General features: G+C 40.4%; 1 protein-coding gene and 1 long non-coding RNA gene across 15 annotated transcripts in view; one reads left to right on the top strand and one right to left on the bottom strand.

The window, feature by feature from the left end:
• The window catches only part of OSBPL8 (oxysterol binding protein like 8), a 67,884-nt gene extending 56,945 nt beyond the window's left edge, over positions 1–10,939 (bottom strand). For 2 of the 14 annotated variants that reach the window (XM_083699152.1, XM_083699131.1), the window contains exon 1: positions 10,327–10,594. The gene's annotated coding sequence lies outside the window, so the exon portion shown is untranslated. Of the gene's footprint in view, positions 1–9,985; positions 10,290–10,326 lie in introns of those variants that run through there. The other 12 variants (XM_083699144.1, XM_083699145.1, XM_083699146.1 and 9 more) reach the window with 10 other exon arrangements.
• Positions 10,940–12,136: 1,197 nt separating this feature from the next.
• Positions 12,137–19,758, top strand: LOC310825693. Its single transcript, XR_014555450.1, has 3 exons — positions 12,137–17,466; positions 17,599–18,169; positions 18,243–19,758. It is a non-coding gene; the product is annotated as an uncharacterized lncRNA (long non-coding RNA).
• Positions 19,759–23,016: the final 3,258 nt, after the last annotated feature.

The raw sequence follows: 23,016 nt of genomic DNA, 5'->3' as shown, positions 1-23,016 counted from the left end.
CTAATGTCTGCACTGGGCCTAAAGAAAACTTCAGCTGAATTTAACTTTTAGAGGTAAAGCCTCATACTTATTGCACAGAACAGGCATAGCCCTGATTATTTTGTTCCAAACAGCAGTGGAAGCCATGGTAATGTTAGCAACTCCCCCACCCCACCCAGCAATGTGTAAGGCTACAAGTTCATGCATCCATGCATTTTGCTGTAACCACCACAGTTCAATCGCAGGATCTACCCCCATAGGTTATCTATGTAAAAGAAGAAGGGGGCGGGTGTGAATTTGATATTGCCTTCTGGAATATACCAAATCTACATGGCCACCAAAATGAAATTTGAATTAAAATATACATACTAAAATAGAATGGCCAAATTTCATGTTATTTCAAAGTTTTAAGTTTAGTCATTTGCTTAGGACACAAGACTTACACATTTGGGGACAGCAAAGGGTAGGGATTCATTGGTTTATTCCAGCCTCACATTTAAACCACAAAATCTATACCAAAATATGTATTTTAAAATGTATTTAATCTCAATGTATGCATTCTAAACATATTTTATCCTAAAACATGCATTTATAAAATATGTTTACACTTTATAAAGCTGAGAACTGTATCACAAAATTTAAATAAGTGCAAAACCTGAAGATACTTATATTCCAATCAGTGTATTATTCCAGGGGCTGTGATTTAAGTCAATTTGCTTAAAATGTGGGGCAAAGGAAGTCTCCACCATCCCCAGCAAAGGACTTCAAAATAGTCACTGCTTGGTCATGTAACACATATTTCTTCTCCAATCAGTTACAGAGAGAAGATTCTGTAGGCAAAAATTTTGGCTGTATATTCTAAAAATAAAGACAATTCTAAACAATGATACATGTTCTCTTAGCCAAAGATATTTATGCTTAACTTCACTTAGATAGAAATGTAAAATTAAAATTTATAAATGGGGGGGGGGGGAATACTACACTCACTCATCCAACAGATGGGCATTTACAAGTATTTTCCTCATTCAGCAATTAAGGCTTAAGTGAGAAGAAAATGAAGTAACACCTCCAACGCTTTCAACATGCAACTGCCACCTATTTCTATATACTGTTTATAATTAACCTGCATAATCATTCAGTCCAAAACATGAAAATGCAAATTGTCTTTTTGTATCTTCAGAAGCAGAGGAACAGATATTTGAATTCTTTCCCTATTCGGCCCATACCTAACCATTAGGCAAATTCCTAACACCATAGTAAAAACACCTTTTGTCAACCAGAGGTTGCAATATGTAGCAATATGTATTTACTGTGAATCCCATGGCTTACCACATTTATGAAACTTGCATGGTCACCTTATCCATTTAGTACTACGGAAGTCTGCAGAATTACAATGTTTCTCATTCACTCAGATGAGACGTATAAGCTCATTTACTCAGAGTAGTTTTCAAGCAAAAGTTGCTTCTCTATTCACAATCTTCCATTTTTAAAATGTTTTTTTTACTGAGCTTTTAAACAACACATACGGAAAACAGAACTCTAAAAATGATATCCAACAGTCTCACACGAAGGAAAGTTATCATAATATAACCTTCCCTGTTACCTGGCGATAATGTTACTTCCCTTTCCTTAAAAATCACAAATTCTGTGTCAAAGTACTCTTGCAGTCCACTTGGTATGAAAAGTTGGGCCAACCTGATATAGATAATTCAAAAATAAGCAGCCCTAGTGGTCAAATAATTTCAGTAAAGAAGACATGGCTGCTTGTTTTTCTCATTACTATAGTTTATTTAAAGTCAGTCCCTTATGGGCTTGATCTGAGTGCCGCAAACAAGTTAAATACATGATTAAACATGGTGTCTTTGGAGTCATACCCCACAAATCCATTCAAACTGTTATAATGGAAGCAGTAACAATGTGAGTAAATGTGGGAAAGTCAGAAAGTAGTTATTTCTGACAAAACTCCTACATTGTGGCTATAGTATGCAGCATAGCTTCCACTGCATTTTCAACACAAATAACTGCTGAAATATTAGATATTAAAGCTTTCACACTATCACAGATGAAAGTCAGCAATGCTTCATAAATGAGCAATTCAATTTATTACTGTAATTAATGAAAAAATATTACTGATAAAAAGCAGAAGGTAAGACTATAAACAGGAACTAGCTTTAAGGAAGATAATATTACCAATAAACAATATCACCCCTTTGGATAAACTACTGGAAAGGCTTCTAATGAAGGTAGCCCTGTTACAGCCTTGGGCTTCCTTGGAATTACTGAAAATCAAGCTTTCCAGTTTATCAAGACAAATAGAAAGGTAAGAATGAGAGGCTGTCATGTGTTAATTGGGCAATGAATCAGAGTACCAAATCACAGAGATACTTTGTGACAATAATGTTAAGCAGTCATTCCAAAAAGGCATCCCATATGCTATGTGCAAGGAAGTACTTTGTATATATGTCACACATTCACAATATCCCATTTCTAGGAGCTCCACTACCCTGTCATGAAGGTGGAGAGAAGAATTCCTATGCCCATAAAGATGATCACTTAGCAACCAAGTGGCAAAGGGAAATTCCAGGAGGACATTTACATCCCCTTTGCCAAACAGTAAACTGACTCTTCATAACAACTCCAGCATGGCATGCGGCAGCTCCCACAATAAGCTGAGAGACCAGGAGGCTTGTAGCAATATGCAGCTTCTATTTTCAGGCCAAATCATTTAGCAGATAAATGTTTGAACAAAAAAGAGACAATGCCAAACTTAATGTCTCAGGATTGCTCAGCTGCAAAGCACACTGCTTTGAATCCCATAGCTCATAATCATACGCTCTGAGGGGTTGTTTTTTTTAAAAAAAAATACAATCAAGCAGTATATAATGTTTGTGAACCAGATAAATAGGTTTTATCCCATTAAGCAGCCATTTTGCTTGGGTTAAACAAAATTGAGTTCCTCTCATATTTCAGAGTTCAGGACAAATCACACTGCTTTTTACTCTTCACCATACAGAGATATTATGAAGGAGTAAGGGATGCGGGTGGTGCTGTGGTTTAAGCCACTGAGCCTCTTGGGCTTGCTGATCGGAAAGTCGGCAGTTCGAATCCATGCGAGGGGTTGAGCTCCCATTGCTATGTCCCAGCTTCTGCCAACCTAGCAGTTCGAAAGCACACCAATGCAAGTAGATAAACAGGTACCACTGCGGCAGGAAGGCCGCTCCCTGCAAGGCCCTTTCCACCTGGCCTAGGGGGCAGGGCCCACACCTACCAGCCCCACAAAAGATGCTCCTCATGAGGCCAGAGGAACATCACCCAGCTATTGATTTGTTGATCTATTGATTTAGTATGCTGTAAACCGCTTTGAGATTTTTATTAAAAATATAAAGTGGTATAAAAATTTAAAAAATAATAATATAATAAAATTAAGTAAACGGCATTTCCGCATGGTCTAGCTTCCATTGTGGTGTTCCGTTGCGCCAGAAGCAGTTTAGTCATGCTGGCCACATGACCCAGAAAGCTGTCTGTGGACAAACGCTGGCTCCCTTGGCCTGATAGCGGAGATTAGTGCTGCATCCCATAGTCGCCTTTGGGTGGACTTAACTGCCCAGGGGTCATTTACCTTTACCTTACTATAGAGTAAAGTCCAAGCTGTGGACGTGCTGAGCAGGCTACAAGACAGCACAAGAACTGCCTAAGTGAGTCTCCATTTTTTATTGTATTGTTTAATTTCACTGCACACAGGTGGTGTAGTGACATTAAAGGTTTATTATTATTATTATTATCTATTATGCTGAAAAGTTTCACTAACAACAAAAAAGAACATGGAAGTCTCTTGCAGTGAAGTGGAGACTTTCTGCAAAGAAGAACCAACCATACCTCTAGGCAGTTTCTTGAGCAACCTGCGAACATTTTAGACAAATTCAATAATCTGTATAACCTTTGATCCTGCTTGTTCCTGAAAATACATAGCTGTGGGCAAACTAGTGAGCAACTCACAAAGTCTTTCCTAGCAGAAACTGAATACCACTGACAAAATATTGCACTATGTTAGTGAGGTCTTGACACAGCCTTTCTCTTGGCCATTGAGGATTTTAATAATAGATAAATAAAACCATCAGCAGATAGCAGAATTGTAAGAATTAAAGATTTTTAAAGATCAAGATAAATAAAAGATCTTTAGTACCAAAAGGTCATTAAATTTGACATCAGATTAGCATATCCAGGGAGAGAATGCCCCACACAGCACCTCTGCTGCAAAAGCCTTCAAATAAAGGGCAGCTGGGGAAAAGAAGGGGGAATTAATGTGTAGGATTAGAAGATCACTATTACCACAAATGCTACAAATTATAGATTTATTCTACTCTGCCTCCAATAATACACACCAAGATCCTTTAAATGGCCAGTAACCACTTTCTTTCACTTCTCTAACAAGTGGGCAAAGACAGTAAAATAAAAGCAGAGTCAAGATGAAAACGAGAGAATGGAAATGAAACAAGAGCAGCTAACATATGCAGAACAAGACACTATCAGCAGAAACAGGATAGGAGGAAGCCAAAGGTAGTCACCACTGCCTTCAACTTTACAAATCCTTAGTCAACAACTAGCTTTATACAATTTTAAACAGAGGAACAGAACCACATAACAATGACTTCACTAGAAGGAGAACCTCCAAGACATACTTTTAAGATTGTCTAAAAGCTACTTGCTTTGGAGCACTTTTTCTGGAGTGCAGCTATATATCCTGATCCTCATCATTGGACTTGGAACTCACACTGTCACTACAAGCAGGTTGTTTAAAGGTTTTATTTAGCAATTCAGTACAGCGCACAAACTTGAGCCTACAGGTTACAAAGCATTAAGCACAGAAGACCTCTAAGGTGCATGACTAGGTATTGCTAAGACGTTTATCCAACAAATGACAGATATCCTAGACTCTGCTTATGAATGCATGGGCATGACTATTTGTGCAGCACCTTTGAATGATACCACCCTCTCCAGGAATTCTCCAGGTGACTCACAACACCATATGGACTTGGGCCTTCTTTGTGGTCGCTTACCCAATCGTGAGATCCACTTGCCTTACTTCTCTTACCTCTCACAAAGTTGATAAAGCAAAATAAAAAATCAAGAGGGCTGTCAGCTGCTAAATTTTAATGAGTTTTATAGACGGCTAGTTCATTTTTACTTGTAAGTGATTTAATTTAGAGTTACTCTATTTTTATTTGTTTATTTGTATAAGCATTTCACTATTTTTGTAAGCCACTGCAATAATATTCCATGTTAGTTAACATAATAAATAAATAGGATGAGTATTAGCATAACAAAAAATTATCTGTGTATATTGCAGCACATGCAGCTCAGTTCGCAAGCCGTCACACACCATTTTTCCGCTTTCCACACTTAAAACTAATGTTTTTAAACTGGCAACAAACCTCCTTACTGCTATATGACTCTGCAGTTTGAGCAGCAGTGCTGCAGAATCTTTGATAACATATCATAACAAGTGTAAATTTTTCTAAGTAATCTATGCAAGTCAGCCAAGGCAACAATTTCCCAAATTATTTCCAAAGGTGGCAAAAGCAGAATAAGATCTTGAAGACCTGATAAATAAAGTAAGTTTGCAGACAGTCCTCAAAGCACTTGTACAGATAGAATCCCCAAAGGAAAACCACTTGAGAATTGTAAGCATACACTGAGAAATTTGAAACTAAATCAACACTTTGAAGGATGGGAGGAAAGTAGAGGAATACAAAATAATATTAAGACAAGGAATGCATGGTTCCAAAGGCATTCATACACTCTAGTTTGAAGAAAATTTGCCTAGTAACTCTGCATATGAAAAAGAGTAAACAATAGAACAGTGGTGCTATATGTGGCACACTAATTTATCTCTGACCACTAGAGAAAACTATTATGCAAAAATATTATCTGAAAACCATCATATTTAGGGAATCAGGAACAAATTTGGGTAACTACATATTTTTTAATGAAATGTTACATTTTATATCAGATAGTAATCTGATCTATGTAATTCAGTGAAAGGGTTTTTTTTAATGCTTATTTGAATTGCACACTCTAGACGACTGAGCTGCAGTCTAAAATTAAACTAGCATATTGTTCTGTTGGCTGCTACAGATATTTGCACAGCAGTGAAACCAACCAATATTTGTTTTTGGTTTAGAGTTCTGTTCTTCAGAGAGCCAAGATCCAGTTGCATCCTTTTGGGGATTCACAAAAATGCCAGCAAGGTAAATAAAGAAAACAAATCACTTGTAGTATATGTGCAACATATGTGAAATGACTAGTTTTCATGAGATTTTTTAGGACTGGGGGCCCTTGAAAAAATGTAAAAGTAAAATTACTCCACAGGAAACAAAAATAATGTTTGCAAAATTTCTAATGGAATTAGAATCATTTTACAGTGAAAAATAATTTTTAAAAGCCCTGCATCTGTCAAGACTCCCAGATATATTAAAGGTAGTGTGCAATAGAAAAGCAAATGTCAGCAGACAAACTTTCCAATCATAAACTGATTCCGACATACTTGAAAAAGTAGAACTTGGAAAAAGGATACTGGAGGTAGAGTCACAGATTAAATCATACTCAAACTGAATTTGTACAAGGAAATCCTGTCTGCTCTCAGATGGGAAAGAAAAACGTTTTTTGCTATATGGGAGCAAAATCACTGAGATTTCTGAGAAAGGCAGCCCAGTGGGAAAAGATATACCTCAGAAAGACATCCAATAAAGGATGAAAAAATCTTTACTGCAATAACTGTTACTAAAGAAATGAGGCAGCAGGGAGACTAGAAGGAATACAGTAAACGCGGGGCAAAGGAGATAAATGCAGATATTACTGAAGGACGCATAGCTCTGTCCAACAGTCAGCCCTCAAGCACCTGGGCAATCACAGAAACAGAACTATACACTTGCATGCACGCACTCAAAATCCTGTCTCTTGTACAATGATTTTGATGACAACCACATATATTATAAATGTCTATGCTGAAGTATTCTTCCACAGCTGTATGGACTCTGTAATTACAAAAAACAAAACAGACAAAGCAGTCTCCTTATTAAATTCAATAAACTTGTGTTGGCATGGAAATGTGCAAGTTTTTTAGTTACACAGAACCATGAAGCAGAAATGATCTAGATCACAAGTTCACAAAAATCAGGATTAAGGTTTTAATCACTTTAAACTGGCCTCTTCACAAAACAGTATTAGTTGACCAGACTAAAGAGATTTGTGTATGTAAATAAGCTCCATTTTTTACAGCCCAATTCAAGGTCCTGGTATTTACCACTGAAACCCTAAACAGGGCCAAGATATTTGAAACACTCCCTTCTTCCATATGAACCTGCCTGTCAGATAAAATAATAATCCAAGACACTGCTGTATACCCTACCACCGACAAAGGGTTAGTTAGCAGAAATATGGGACAGGGCCTTTTCTGTGGCAGCACATTGCTATGGAATTCTCTTACTAGGGAAGTTAGACGGTCTCCATCACTGGCCCCCATGACATTAGGGTGGGCTATGTATATTTTATTCTACTTGCCTTTTGTTTGTTTTTTATTTGAGACTGAAAGTTTAACTCTGCTCTTTTTGGTTTTTGATATTCTAATCCTGATATTGTTTAAATTGGTTTTTATTTCATTTTAACTTTTGTAACCTGTCTTGGAGCAGGAAAGGTGATATATCCACAAATAAATAAATGTTTGGTGTTTTATACATCCTAGATGTTGTAACATAAGAATTCACTGGATCATGGACACAATACAGTAATCAATGCTGTTTAATTTATAAAAGGTGAGCCAGTGGCAATGAACCACCAGAAACTGGAGCTAGCCTCATTTCCAGAGTCAAGCACGAGCAGTCGGCGATATGGAAAATGGGATTTAAAAGACCCCAATACTCCTTACCTGCTATCGTCACTGCTGATAATTCTCTTTTCCCCACCCCTATTAAATTTCCTTTTGTCTTTTTCCTTTCATATGCCCCACTGCATTTTTTATGTTATTTTTTAACAGCAAAGTATCCAGAAGCTAGATTCTGGTGAGGTTCCTAAATAAAAGGCTGTAAAACTCTTGCACTTGCAACCTACCTCAAGCTGGTGACACTGCCAGTAAAAACAGCCCTGCCTCTACAGATTCATGCAAACAGAGACCTGTTCATTGCCACGACAACTGGCAAATTATGTATGCATGCATCATGCTGGATTCACCACAAAAATATATCCTCCTGCACCTGCAGTGAGTGCAAAAGACATGTTGATGTTTGTTAGGATAGAGGCGGCATCAGCACAGGGGAGGTTATTTTAAACAGTCAAACCAACTATAGAGTATTCTTAAACCTGGCTTGGTACTAAAAAATTGCCCAATCTTGCCAAACACAACTGCAGGCCATATCCAAAAAGTCTAGCTGGTCCTCTGACCTTGCAACAACTCATCCTTTCCTCAGATGTTTTACAACTCATTTTTTCCATTATTTTCTGTAGCTGCAGAATTTCTGAATGGTGCAAGGATGCATCACAGAACTGAGGGAGAGCTTCTATTGATTCAACTCTGTTTCTATGTTATAACACCAATCACAAAATCTAAAGTGTGAACAGAATCATGGCCTATTTAGAAACATGTTGTTGGCATCTGTCTGTCTCCAGAGACAAATAAGTGCACCTCCAGGGTTTAAGTCAAACCGCTGCGTTAGCAGCACCTGAGTGACCTCCCTGGGATGCAAGCCTGAACAGTGTGTATGGAGGTCCTGGGCTGTCCAGAAGAAAAGATCCCTCCTCTTGGCCTTGATGATGTGGTCCAAAGGAAAGAAAAGCAATATGTTTGGCACCAGCTTGGCTGCAGGAGTTGACAGACGGAGGCGTACAAGGCGCCATCCAATTGTCTTAGGAACTCCAGATTTGTGTAGGATTTACTCCTTAGCCCTTTCATCTCCCAAGGATATCCCACAAAGCAGAAGTTTAGAATCATAGTTTTCCTTCTCCTAGATGGTTTACCTTCCCTTGACAAGCCCCATTTGTCACTCACTTCCCTCTGCAGCACATGAAGAAACCGCTTTCTTGACCACTGGACCCGTTATTGGTCTCATCCTCTTAATCTGCTGGAGCCTGTCTTTGAATGCAGGGGAAGTCCCTAACTCACTGAGGGTTTGAGACACATCAGTTATACTCACCTGGTTTAGCAGGCCAGTTGAAGATGTTCCCTGGGTGTGGCCACTGTCACATGCTGACAGCTTCTAGGAGCCACAGGTGAGAACTGAGTGCAGGGTGGGGACAAAGGGCACAACATGTCCCACTAGAGGTAGTATTTCCCACCACAACACCCCATATACCCCTTCAGAAACAAGCACTATATAAATTAGAGGGGTGGCTGGCAGGTAAATTTGCATAGAACCAACTAGAAATTGCATTCATAATTATTTAGGAGCACATAATACATACCTATCCTCAGAATAAATAACCCAGCTGCTCTCATACACTCAGACTCCTAGTAAACAACTGACCATCCCACTTGCACAGGGTTGACTAATTGGAGGAAGGAAAGCAAGTACTGAAAAATCCGTGTCAAGTTGTGGGACCTGCCAATTATTGGCAATGACAACAACAAGGTAGGGTGTGATTACTTTGCAACTTATATGGCACCACCCTACTACCTGGTTTTCTTGCTTAAGCCTCTTGCAGCACCTTTCAATTCCCCTCCACCGGTAAATTGGTTATATACCTATCCCTTAGCAGCTCTGCAGAGGGGCAGGGTAACTGGCACCCTTAGTTATAGGTGGAGGAAACCAGAGAAAATTTGCCTGACTGCCCTCTATTTACAGGAAGTTACTGAAAACACGTGTTATAAACCTAATACATAAATATGATGAATTCAAGTAGATGACGGCACATTAAGATGTGGATTATCAGGAACCTTTATCCACCTGACCTATTGTTACAGAGATAAAACCCACGTGGGCAAGACCAGAGAGCAGATATAAGAATTAGGACTCACTCCCAGTAGTTGCCAGTTTCCATCGCTTCCATCCCCGCTCCCTTGGGCCACAACAGCTCTTTAACTTTTTTTATGACAGCAGCACCGGAGTCCCCTCTCTCCTCCGTGGCCGCTGTCAAAACCGCCAGGGCTGGGAGACGTGCCCAAGGTCACGCCGCGCCAGCGCCCAACCCGGGACCCCCCTCCAACAGACGCTCGTCTGAATGCGCAGCCCCCCGCCCCGCGTCTTTCCCACCGCCGCGCATCCTCACTCTGGGCCAGCAAACGCCCAGTGGGACAAGGGCGCCCCACAGCTCGCTAGGGCAACGCCCCCCACCCCACGCCACGCCCGTCCTTCTTACCTCGGTTCCCAGGGGTCCCCGGGCGAAGGGGCGGAGTGACCCCCTCCGTCCCCCGGACCCGCCACCCCCGGAGAGAGGGGCCGGGCCAGAGCGACCAGAGATGGCTTGAGGAGGAGAAAAGCGGAACGCCGCTGAGGGAAGCACTGCCTCCGCCGCCCCCCCCCTCACGCCGCCGCTCGCGCTGACTGGAGCCGGTCGGCCGCGCGCCCGCCTGCTCGCTCTTCTCCCCCTCCCCTCCTCACTCTCCCTCGCGGACTCGCTGCCGTTGCAGGTTCGGAGTCGCCGCTTGATGCTCTCATCAACGGCCGCCGCGCTACCTCTCTATCGCCTCCTGCGCACAGACCCTGCTGTGGAAGGGGACCGGCGCGCGGAGGGCGGGAGGGGGTGCCTTTCGCGCGCAACCACGCCCTTCTCGGGGATCACGTGATAGGGGATCCTGGGCACGGCGCTGAGGTAACAGGCGGAGACGCCGCCCTCTGGGGTTTTAATTTTTTTTAATCCGCTGGTTCTGCAGAGCTACATGCAGGCCTCGCGCCGTGGGCCCGCCCTTTTTGTCTCCCGAAGTCCCTGCGCAGAACAGCCTGGCGAGAGAATACGTGCTTGGCTCCAGTTCACACGCACGCATATAAACACACGCGCGCTCTTTTCTTTCCCCAGGGCCAAGCAGCTCAGGACTTCGGGGGGCCGGTGCGCGTTCAGGGCGCCACCCCATAGACAGAAAAGACATTTTTTGAGCTTTTGCTGCAGTTGTCGCAGCAGGATATTTAGCCCAGATCATCACACCCCCGTCTCCTTCCCATCAGGGTTGCAACCTCTGGAACTGCATTACTAGGCATTACTAGGGAAGATGTGGAATAAGCTCGAATAATCGTAATCTTTTTTCCATTAGTTTTCTTCCATTAAAACAATGTTTTATGTAAGATCTCAACTGTTGCTAAAAGCAAATTTTAGCTCATTCATCCGGGACCTGAAATTATGTTAAGAACTTAAACGTCTGGTTCTGCAACTATCCAGCTAGTTTCTGCTTCCTATACATAGCTGAAATCTTTATCGGAGTTCTTCGTGTTTGATCTTGCAGCCCCCTCCCTAGAAACTTCTTAAAACACTGTGCATCTTTCGGACAAGCCGCACTAATTTGGAAGCATACTCTTTGGATGCGTGATTCGCTACACTGCCCCCACGCCTACTTTTATATGTAGCTTAATAGCTAAATATACTTGTGTAATAAACATGGATGGCTTAGTGATGGCTGCTTAAGACTAAAAGCTTGAGAAGTGTTATGTGTGCTTAAGCCTATTGAGTTCAGCGGGTTTAGGCACGCCTCTCTTGATAGGATAGGCTTGGATTGTACACCATAGTTGGTGACTGACTGATTGATGGTTGTTAGTTACTGGACACCCACCTACTGTGGTGCAGTTTAAAGTTTTACAGAGTTTTCCTTCGAAATGGGCTACCGAGTTGAGTTTTTGTAGAAGGCTTCCAGAAAGGGGTGGGGAGAGCTCCAAGAGAATTTGCTTTCTTACCATTTTTATTGGGCTAACTTATACAGCGGTACCTCAGGTTAAGTACTTAATTCGTTCCGGAGGTCCATACTTAACCTGAAACTGTTCTTAACCTGAAGCACCACTTTAGCTGATGGGGCCTCCTGCTGCTGCCGCGCCGCCGGAGCACGATTTCTGTTCTCATCCTGAAGCAAAGTTCTTAACTTGAAGCACTATTTATGGGTTAGCTGAGTCTGTAACCTATAGCGTATGTAACCTGAAGCGTATGTAACCCGAGGAACCACTGTACTGTTGAGAGCAGCTATATAGAATTGAAATATAGAGAGACAAGAAAGTGCCAGCTGATCGTAAAGCATATAAGGTGAGTGGGTGCTTTTAGTGTTTCAACAAATACGTGAAGGGAAAGAATTAAGAAACTGCTCCTTCCCTGCTCACAAGCACTAGCTTAAGTGTGGCTGGCTTTACATAACATGTAGAAGAGAGGCTGGATCTAAATGCAGTGGTAGGAGGTGGTAAAATGAACTACCATGCCAGGTTGCAGTTAGAGCAGCATCCCCAACCAGGTACCCTCCAGATGTTTTGGACTACAACTGGCATCTGCCCCAGCCAGCATGGCTAATCGTCAGGGCAATGGAAATTGTCCAAAATATATGGAGGGTCCCTGTTGAATAAGGATGAGATAGAAAATTACATCCTGGGCAGCTGAATAGGATGGGTTGTCACTGCTTTTACTGTGAACTAAAATGTTGCTTGACTCATAATTCAGAAAACTGTTCTGCGTTTTTGGCCTTTATAACAAGCTTTCCAGCTCAGCAACCTTTTCAGTAAGCATTTTTCTGTTTTTCCTTTGTGATATGACTGCAGCACAAAAGCTTCATTATCTGATTCTAATGTTTGTTTACATCACAGTTCTGTTCCTTGAAGACAGGTTTTGCTGTCTTCGGTGTATTTTATTAATAATTCTTCCCTTAGAGCAAACCTCTATAAATAAAACTCCTACATAACAGAAATATTCCCAAGAGTCAAACATTAAATGCTCTCCAAGTGTAAGATTTCAATAGATTTGCTAACTCCCTATCTTTAGACAGCTTTGGCTTGTGAGCTATGGAGGGGGAGAAGATGGTCAATGAATCTACCTTCCCTGTCCCAGTTATCTTGTCTTCTAGATGGAAGTGGAATACAGTAGAACCTTGGTTCTCAAATGGCTTAGTTGATGAACAAATCGGAAGCCAAACGCCGCAAACCCAGAAGGAGATGCTTTGGTTTGCAAACTTTTTTCGGAAGCCAAACGTGCTACGCTTCTGTTCTGAGTGCTTCTGCTGAGGTCTGTCGGCTGGCGAGTCCCGAGCACCCACGCAACACAGAGGTGATATTTGGAGCTTATATTTGGTGATTTTGTTTTTGCGACTTATTTGGCGATTTTGTTTTTGCAACTTTTTCGGTTTATTTGTTTTTGTGACTGTGGAACCCAGTTCAGCTACAGTATTTTCAGAAGCACTCTTGCAATTTGATTGTGTGACTGCGGAAATGGATAAAAGCTGCAAAACCAAGAGAACCACTAACAGAACAACAAGTCCATGGGCTTGCAAGTGAGTAGTGATGATGTGGAGGAGTTAGTGAAGGACCACAAAACTGAGCTCATCACAGAAGAACTTCAAAACATTATGATGGAGCAGGAACAGACAGCAACTGAGGAAATATCTTCAGAGCAGGAGGAGAGCAGAAAAAGTGTATCTACTGCAATGATGAAAGAAATGCTTGCAAAATGGGCTGACATGCAAACTTTTGTTGAAAAATATCACCCTGATAAAGCTGCTGTAATTCATGCCACTTACACTTTCAATGAAAATGTTATGTCTCACTTTAGACAATTTTTAAAACATCGGAAAAAGCAACTTTCCTTTTTAGTGAGGAAAAGAATTAGCGGGTCTGAACCAGATGTCAGTGGTTTAAAAAAAGCAAGGGAAGGAATGGTAGGAGAGGAGTCACCGATTGTGATTCTGGAAGAGGACCCTGACCCTCCATCCAAACAACAACTATCATCAGTGCAGGAAAGAAAAAAATTACATTTTCATTTTTATCATGTACAATACCGTTTTATTTATTTTACAGTACAATACATTGTTTATTGCTTTCATTTTATGGATCATTGGTCTCGTTAGATAGTAAAATTCATGTTAAATTGCTGTTTTGGGGGTTGTTTTTAATCGTCTGGAACGGATTAATCCATTTTGCATTACTTTCTTTGGGAAACACACTTTGGTTGTCGAACGTTTTGGAAACTGAACGGACATCCGGAACGGATTTAGTTCGAGAACCAAGGTACCACTCTACTGTTTTCTCAAGAGGGTGAGAGACAAGGATGGACTATTTGATGCACAAGTAGAAATTGCTAAATATATTCACTTGTGAGCTTTTAAAGGGCTTTTGAGAAAATTATTGGGCAGGGCTCACTTTGTTGTGCTGGATGCCATTTAAATGTTGTTTATACTGTATCAGTTCAACCTAAGGAGAAAATTGGACAGCCCAGCAACCACTGTATTTGGAATTCATTCAGATCCTGTTCCTTAGGAGACACTACAAGCAAGTTTTAAAATAAATTGTACATACTATTTTGAAATTAAAAGGCTGTTAAAAATAGCTCCATGATGTGTAGCTTTGGCTAACCTATTTACATTTAAGTAAGTTGTAGAGGAGTTGCTGAGAAACATCTGCATGGGTGTTCTGCTCTCATTTAGTAGCTCAAGTGATGCAATGCTAATCTTCTAATTGAGAATAATGTTTATGAAACTTCATTAGAGACCTAAATGCTTAAGCATACTACTTAAGTGAAACTGATCAGAACAAAAACAAGCAGGAAACCGGACAGAGCAATTCTCTTCTCACATTGCACCAGAACCAGACATACACTAAATACAATGCCAGATGAGCAGCTCTTACATTCAATGCATGCTAAGTCTGGGAGAGGAGGATGAAAACACACAACCAGAAAATCAAACATTTCCACAGCCCACCAGTCAGGGACTGTTCCAGCAACATAGCCCACATGCAACACTGAAATGAACTCTTAACAGTGGGAACATGTCCCCAATGTCATAACACACGGCAAGCAAACATTGCCAGAGCATCCACAATTCATCAACCCTAGTGGCAATGCCAACAATACTACTTCCAATTCCAAAGCCACCCTTTCAAGCATTCCAATCATCTTAACGCTTCTCACAACCACAACTTTGGAGCAAAAGAGAACAATATCTCCCGTTGCACTGAATGCAATGATTTGGAATGGAATTTTTTTCTCCTGGGTCTGGGGCTAGTGTAAAGTCATACCTTTGATGAGGGTGTGGCTGAAGACTGAACGTTTGTGGGTCCCATGTAAGTGTATACTCCTCCGCTGTGCCACTCGGTGTTATGCATGCCAGGGGATCCTGTGTCTCATTGTAATGCTTTTTGAATCTCTTTAGCTCCTGTGCTTTGCAAGCCTCAGAGCTCCAAGGCGAGGCCTTTTTTGCAGTCTCATTTTATAGCACTATATGACAGTTGTGTTTAAGAGGCCTGCTACTTCATCATGACACACTCATGACTCCATTTTCTGCCATCTGAGTGTTCCAGCTGCAATCCCTCAGCCAACAGATCTTCAGTACTGTATAAGATTGATTAACAAAAGTAGAAGGTACTGTTCCTAAATTGGGCACATTCATTTATTCTATCACAAAGTAGATTCCATTCTCTTAACATTGCTGGCTTGAGAGGATTAAAAAACATGAGTCTTAGAGCAACTGTTAAAATAATTACTCATAATGAAGGAAGAGCAAAATTTAGTTCACATGACAATAAAGAAATCACATTAGACCTGAGTGGTGTGATTTCATCTCTTTATTTCATCAGCATGAGTTACACTTCTAACAAAAGCACAATATAATTAATCGATTTATAGTCCCTGGCAACACAGAACTGAGAACCCAAGAGCCTCAGCCTTTCAGATCCTGAAATGTCAAAATCTAATACATAGAATTTTTCAAAGTAGTTAGATTGTGTGGATGAGGATCAGTGGGAAGAAGACAACCAGCAGCCACAACTACTTAGAAATACAGCTGGAAACCACCCTATTAGTCAATCCATGAAACAAATAGACCTACACAATATAAATAACAGATTTCCCTAAAAGTGGGGGAAATATGCTTTTGACTGGCAACAAATACATACATAATCCCCCTGTTCACCTTTTCCACTGAAAAGGCTATGTGCTAAAGTTGCCTGTTTGGGGAGAAGAAATCTCCTGTGACTTTGAAAAACACAAGGCAAGCAGAATATAACAAGTGAGTTTTTGTCCCCACTGCATTTTTACACTAGTAAAACCTATGCCAGCTCTAATTTTGGTTTGGTGTGGCTAATAAAGACAGAGGGAAGGCCGTTGGCTGCCCTCATTCCAGGAATATCCCAGTGGTGAGTGGACACAGCTTTTACAACCCAATTCTGTGTACTCAGAAACAAGTTCCACTATGTTCAACTAGGCCTATTCCCAGGTCAGTTTCATTGGATTGCAGCCACAGGAAAGGGAGAAAGCCCTTGAGTGCACAGTCTCCCTCGCTAAGACTTAATGCTTCCTTCCGTAAAGATTTCAGTAGCTCACTGAAGGAAAATACATTATTTAGGCACTTCCAATGTGGCAATTAATATTTGCTAGCTAATCCTGAACTTTTACAAAATCCAAAATTAGCACTAATACAGCAGCATACCCTTTGATGTGGGACAACCACACTCAAATCCCTTTAGATTCCGTGATTAACTTGGCAATGTGTTGAAACTCTTTGTACCGTACTAATAAAACAGGGATTGATGGACCCCAAACCATCATGAGGTCTAGTGACAAAGTAGGAAAAATTGTAAATAAATACTTCTTGGGCTCAAGCTTCATTCTCTGTTGTGCTTTTGTGTTCTTTTATCTCCATTGTACTAATTTGCCACTATGAAAGTCCTGCTTGCCTTTCTCCAGTCATGGATATTTAGTCTTACTGCATCGGAATAAGCTCACTTCTGAATGCTTCTACTAGTCTTTGCCTTTCTTGATTCAATAGAATTCCTTGGGGATATTTCATACACAAGAGGAAAAGACAAATTCCAAAAGTGAAGGCACTGAAAAGCTGAGATTGCTGGCTTCTCAGCTGTAACCAGGAAACATGGATGCCATTTATTATTGTACTGTGTTTTTGATGAAGCAAGCACACAAATGAATCTTGGAACACTTCAGATATGAAGTGGTTTGTGACAGGAGTGGGGAAACTTTTTCAGCCCAAGGTTTTTATTACACTGTGGAGGCTGCATGCCACAAGTAGGCAGGGTCAGAGGCAAGAAGAAGTGGGCAAAGTAACTCCTACCTTTGTGCAGAAAACTACATTCCAGTTATGCAAGTGTTAGCAATTTCTATACACTCACTGCTCACGTGCACATCTTTCACCCAGGCAAGCAAGAAGCATTATTGCAGTTCAAGGACACATTAGAGCCAGGCAAAAATACTTGAGAAGAATGTAGAGCAGATCTGAGATTCCTCAGCCCTTGTTTACTGGGACATGAGCTTTTATATACTCAAGTCTACTGCATCAGATGTATGATGAAAATGGACATCTTTACACTGGGGGTGAGGGACCGTGAAGGATTGAACAAATTAAAAAGATGAGAATGAATGATAACATGAATGAAAAATTACTTCCTAGCTAAGAAGTAGCTCTATCTGAGCCATTTTTTAAAATTTCCATTTTGTATTCCGCAGGCAATCTCTTCTATCATCCCTGACAGAAGAATTGCTGAAGAAGAGAGGTAAATTAAGAAGCTCTACTGGGAAAGACTTCTGCCTAGGACAAAAATAATAATAGTACTTACTTTAACCACTGCCTTTTTCTGGACAAAAAAAATGGAAGAGGTTGGCAGCAGTGAGCTCTCAGGTCTGCTTCATATACTGCATTTGTAAGGTAAAACAATTTTGCATGTACATGTGAAAATGTAAAGGATAAACATGACAAGCTTGTTTGAACTTGTGTATTATACAAATACACCTGCCAAAAGCCTCGGCTTGGGTGTCTGATTAGCTTACACCCATTGGCAAACACAGGTGTGTTTTAAGTAACTATCATTTGACTGAATCCAGTGTCTTTTCTCATAAACCTGATTTTATGCGTACCTAGGTTGGTAAACAGCTTCATGCTATGGAGGAGAAGCATAGGCACACCAACCCTCCCATAAGCAGATAATGTCACCTGGGAGCTGGACACTCCTGTGAAAGACTGATTGCATGAAAGTCCTAATTGTGCGATTCTTCTCCCCACCTTACATTTATTGGAAAGGTCTCTTTTTTGAGAGAGGGGTGAAAAACCACATGAATAGGTTCTCTACGTGGTCAGTGCTTGGAGCATCCAGGTTGCAAGTGATATTATTTGTGTGGGAGATTGGAGACACAACCATGCTATTTCTCCAGTATAAAAAGCCAATTATTAGCTAAAGTATGTGTGAGCCAGGCTGCAGTGCTATGCACACCTTGGAGTAAGCCCCAGTTAACACACTTCGGATAGCTACTTAAGCATCACCAAAGAAAAAGAGAGGAAATGCATCAAACCCCTCCCCCTGGCCAAAAATAGAGGACACAGATTTGCAAAATATCTGCATGGGCCAATGTATATGTATTGATGGAAATTTAGAAATAATTACTGTAATTTAAATAGAAATGCAACAACCTCACCACCATGGGGAAGACACCGAACAGATGACTGAATGCCTTCTCAGTGTGTTGTCCAAGTGCTTAAGTGATGATGAGTAATGACAAGCCCCTTTTAATGGTACTTTGTCTGTATACTGCACTCAGACTTAACAGGGAACCGTCATCTATGAACTAGGACATATGGCTACACTAGAATTACTTTTGACTCATTACTCACACAGGATGGTCCTGGAGCTTATGCTGGCAATCGGTTAGGCTTCCTTCAATCTATTTATGAGTGAATCGGATGCTCTAAATAAGAATAGGGCATGGTCCCAGGTTGCATCTTTTCTGAGCTAGACTCTAGTTCTTGTTTTGACTTAAAACAGTGCTGGATTTAAAAGCTGTGGTTATGTTCCAGTAGTTTTGATACAGAACACATACTCTCTGAAGTTTCCAGTTGACCTCTACAAGGCATTTAAAGAATTGCTTCCAGAATGAATTAAGCCAGAGTCATAGAGCAGACCCACTGAAATTAATGAACATGAATTAGGTCCATTAATTTAAGTGAGCCTACTCTTGAGTAAAACTTAGTTGAATACCACCCACAATATTTACTGTAATGTCATTTAAGCATATTTGACTTAAATATTTTTTCTGGATTGCATCAAGGGTCAGCGGTCCTTACAGGGATCTAAATAATTATTTGATTTGGTATTATCACCATCCCACAATATTTAGTTTACAGTATTTCTCTTTTTCAATATACTTTTAAAAGAGGGAAAGAGATGGTGTGAGGTTGTGATGATCTCAAGAGAAAAAGAGGGTTGGGTGGGTCTGGCCTCAACTTCCACTGGCTCCGTCCTTAGCCCTGCCAATAGCTATCATATCTTCCCCAACCTATTTCCTCTTAGGGAAATGCAGACCTTAGTGGTAAGATTCCCCATCCCTTGTTTAAACTAACCTCAGTTTCAGAGTTCAACATAATGACAACCTGCAGTTAGTTTGAACCAGGAAGCAGATGTTTCCAACCTCTTTCTTGTCTCACCAAAGGAGATGAACATGGGGTTATGCTCAAGGCTCAGGCACGTTCATTCCCAGATCACTCAACTATGGCTTAACATTACGTCTGAACCAGGCCAGAAAATAATGAACAGCACAGTTAGGGCCACACAGGGCATGGAGCTGCAATATCTAGGTCATAGTGTTTTTCTGGACACTTCATTATGTTCCATTCTAGAGAATGGAAAAGGAACTCGAAAAAGATTCTGTGTGAGCATGCCTTATGGAGAAGGCTTATGCTGGAACACAAATCTTTTGTTTTTGTTGACATGGGACCTTGATATTTCCACCATTAAATACACAATATATCTCATTACTAAGGTCTTTTGTATGCTGGCTTGGTAGTATACAAAAATTTCTGAAACAATTTCACATGGCTAAGAAAATGGATACAAATTCATAATTGTTTAGCTGTGTTTTGATTGAGTGATTAACCTCACCAGTAGATGCTAAATATCTAAATATCCTTGACCTTTAATATATCCTATCTTAGGTCTTTTTTCTGTTTAGCTGCTATAAACACAACCTCTTTTCATAATAAAAAAAAATTATAGAACATTGTTTTAATTCTATCTGCTTCTGAAAGCTGAATATAAGATTATTACATTGTTTTTTTTAAAAAAGGAGCTCCATGGCTCTCAACTGAATTCTATCATGGACATTATCTGATTTCGGCACAATTATCATTTCTGACAAATCGGCAAGATAATTCTAGTTTTCCATTATCCAGTACCAAAAGGAGGTCCTTTCCTCCAAAACAATCTATTTTAGCTGTAGCTAAAACAAAACATTTTTTTCTCACCAACATTTATCATGCCACATTCCCTGTTTCCCACATTTTGACTGTTTCCCCAGTCAAATACAGTCACCTCTGCCTGCACAAAGACTTACTTGCTCATAGCACATGACATTTCCATCATATTATATTTAGCTGTTGCAGCAGATTATTAATTTGAGAGCCTTGATGAGATGAATTGCTTGGCAGCAAAGACGCAGAGTACACCTGCTTCTCCTCCTGCTCCAACTGCTGGACTCCAGTATCTGTTTTTTAAAATCTGTTTTATCATAATTTAGCTGTGTTGGAAAATGGGTTTGTGATGTTTTCACATATTAAATATTTGTATCCTTACTTACCTGTAGCATACTCACCTTGATAGCAAAGAGCTGTGGCTTTGAGTTAGTCATATCCTGTGTTACATTTGTTTGATAATGGATTAAGCTTGTTGGGATGCCAAGCACAGTCACTATTAGAGCTGTAGCTGTGTCAGTGAAATTACATATTTCAAAAGCCAATTAATCAGTGACATTGGCCTCAGAGTACTGCTATTTTTGCCTCATCTCATATGGGATAAACATGGAAACTGTTATGAGTATTTCACTGTTAGCCTCCATTTTGTGCTCAGGGGTGAACCAAAGATGGGTTTGACCTTATTTATAATCTTGCCACTGATTTATCTGTGCTTGACCTTCTTGCCAGTAAGATCATGAGGATCCAGAAAGTTCATTTGACTCACTAGAAAGCTATGTTGCAATAATGGTAATAAGGTACTGGTGAACTAAAGATCACTTTCATATGCAAGGCGCAAGCTTCCTCTACCACACAGAAATTCCGTAGAAATGTAGACCAGATAAAACAGTAGCATGTGCAAGGCAACAAGAAGTCATTTGCCATAATCATTGTTCTTGATAGGTAAATCCATTCAGGAGGTAAAGGTAAAACCTTCCAGATGAGCCATCCTTGCTTGTTTATATGCCACAGTCTACCACTTACCAGAACCTTCCCCATTACATTCCTAGGGTTTTCCATCCTGAAACCCCACCTGGATTTTACCTAGTCCCCTTTAATTCCCTTATTTTGATTGCTTCTTATCAGTCATCATGCCAGCTCATGATGCATTATTTTTTACTAGAAAGCTTATGCTTTGGGTACCTGCCATGAGTCATCTGGATAGGTCAGGCTATTCATTTAGATACGTAAATAGTATTCTGGAGTAGCAATAGGAAGACTTGATTTCTCTCCACCCCACGTTCCTATCATTGACATTGTAAATGAAAACATATTCTCCAATACAATCCACATGTCTGTGATTGTTTTGGGTTCCGCAAGAGGAGTAAAGTAAGAAAATTCGGAATAGAGATAAGATATTATGCTTTCCCTGCTAAATCCCAAGGCACAATGCTCTGTTCCCCCTTGCTCTCTAAGTTTGCAATTAAGTTTGTGCCAATGCATATATCAGCTTTCCTGATAATGCGAGTGAGTGGATGAGGGTTTTTTTTACAACTTGGCGTCACTAAGCCCAGACTTTCTCTTTCAGATTTTATCCAACAAGAACCTTACAGCAATCTGATAGGAATTAGTAGAAGTCAATTAGAAAATAGCCCATCAGCACTGCAGAACATCTGCTTGGAGACTGCTACGTTTTCATGCAGGTTCACAAAGTAATTTGCTGATAACTTTACATTTTAAAAATGGTGTGGGTTTTCACAAAAGGGTAGTCAACCATGTTGCTGCTATCGCAGAGCTCAGCAACTCACCTTTAAACGTTGTTTACTTTAAATGATGTCCCTTTGTGGTTTTTCTCAACAACACCCTTTATTGATGCTATGAATTGGCAGCTGCTGCTTCATTCTTTTATACTACTCTTGACTGCTGTGCTGCAGTTGTGTGAGATTTGATTTTCAATCTGAAAGTTGCCAATTCAACATGGTGAAAGGGTCCACAAAAGTAAGTGCTGCTGTTCGCACACATTTTTTCATGACTGTTCAAAGCCCCTTGATTTGCTGCTGCTTCAGCGCCATTTTTTTTTAAGAGGGAGTATTCCATTATTTGTTGCATTACTGCATTTATTCACATCTCTGGACCAGGTAACAATTGATGGCCATATTGTTGGTTCAATTAAGGCAGTGACGTCTCTTTTCTTGTTTTACTATTTAGATTTTCTGCTGATGATCTGCAGAACTTTGCAAATGAGCCATGACCCTTTTATATAAAGTTATTTATAAAGATATGAATGTATTGTCATTTCATAAAAGATTGGGGTGGTGTACAACAGAAAACACAATTAAAAACAATACAGAGAATCATTAAAGTAACTGGCTAATAAAATAAAAATAAGAAGCAGCATTGGCCTGTGGGCATCAAAAGGTCTTCCAAGAGACACTGAAACTGCCAGTGATTCAGTTGACTACTATGTTTACATCACTACTGGAAAGAAAATGGTTTGATGTTTTGCAGGCTGTCTCTAGTATGATGTTCTCTTGAGCATGCTTTCTATGTGTTATAAGCAGCAGGGAAACCCAACCCAGATTTCAAGCAACTGTCACCACTCCAATTATCAGTGTGTTGCTTGCATCAGCATTCTGCTTCTTTTTTTTCACTACAGAGGGAAGGATATATTTGTTGTTGTTGCCCTCTGCATTTTGCATGTTTCAGCC

The sequence above is a fragment of the Podarcis gaigeae genome (assembly GCF_964106915.1).
Source record: "Podarcis gaigeae genome assembly, chromosome: 10".
Taxonomy (NCBI): Eukaryota; Metazoa; Chordata; class Lepidosauria; order Squamata; family Lacertidae; genus Podarcis; species Podarcis gaigeae.
Note: the sequence above shows the minus strand (reverse complement) of the source record. Positions and strands in the feature narration are given on the sequence as shown.